Consider the following 668-nt stretch of genomic DNA (forward strand, 5'->3'; position numbering starts at 1 on the left):
TAATATTCAACGTTACATTTATATCAAAGATATGTTCACATAATGTTACTCTAACGTTAAAAACGTTATGTTACAGTGACATACTTTTACATGTAACCTTGAAATAGTAACATGAAAGTAACAAGTTACATCTTCCAGATGTAATATTAACATAACAATTGTTACATTACTTGTTACTTTCAGGTAACGTAACTGTTACAAAGTGTGTTTAGTGGGTAAGCATTTTGATCAAGCGCCAATGGACGGCAGCGAGATCACGTCACGAAATCAAACGATATCTGCAACATTTGCGAAAAATAAGCCACACCCATTAGTTTCGGCATATATATTGCAAAGATTTTGATACACCTCGTCAGTGGTAAGATTTAATGCAACCAGGTGATTGTGAAAATATAACTTTCGTTAATGAACATCGAAGAAATGATAACACCCGACGATTACATGGACGTAGAAGTAGTGCATGAGGAAGGTGATCAAGAATTGATGGAAATAGAAGAAGATTTTTCAGATGACTCAAGTAACGATAGTGGTATGGACAACGAAGTGATGGAATTAGTAAGGCATGGATTATTGTACCCAAATGATGTTTATGATCTGCATATCACAGATATAATGTGCATGCTTGAGTTCTATTATATAGACGAAGAAGACGAAAGTTTTAGAAGATA

The sequence above is a fragment of the Wasmannia auropunctata genome, unplaced genomic scaffold (genome assembly GCF_000956235.1).
Source record: "Wasmannia auropunctata unplaced genomic scaffold, wasmannia.A_1.0 LD336106.1, whole genome shotgun sequence".
NCBI classification, from domain to species: Eukaryota; Metazoa; Arthropoda; class Insecta; order Hymenoptera; family Formicidae; genus Wasmannia; species Wasmannia auropunctata.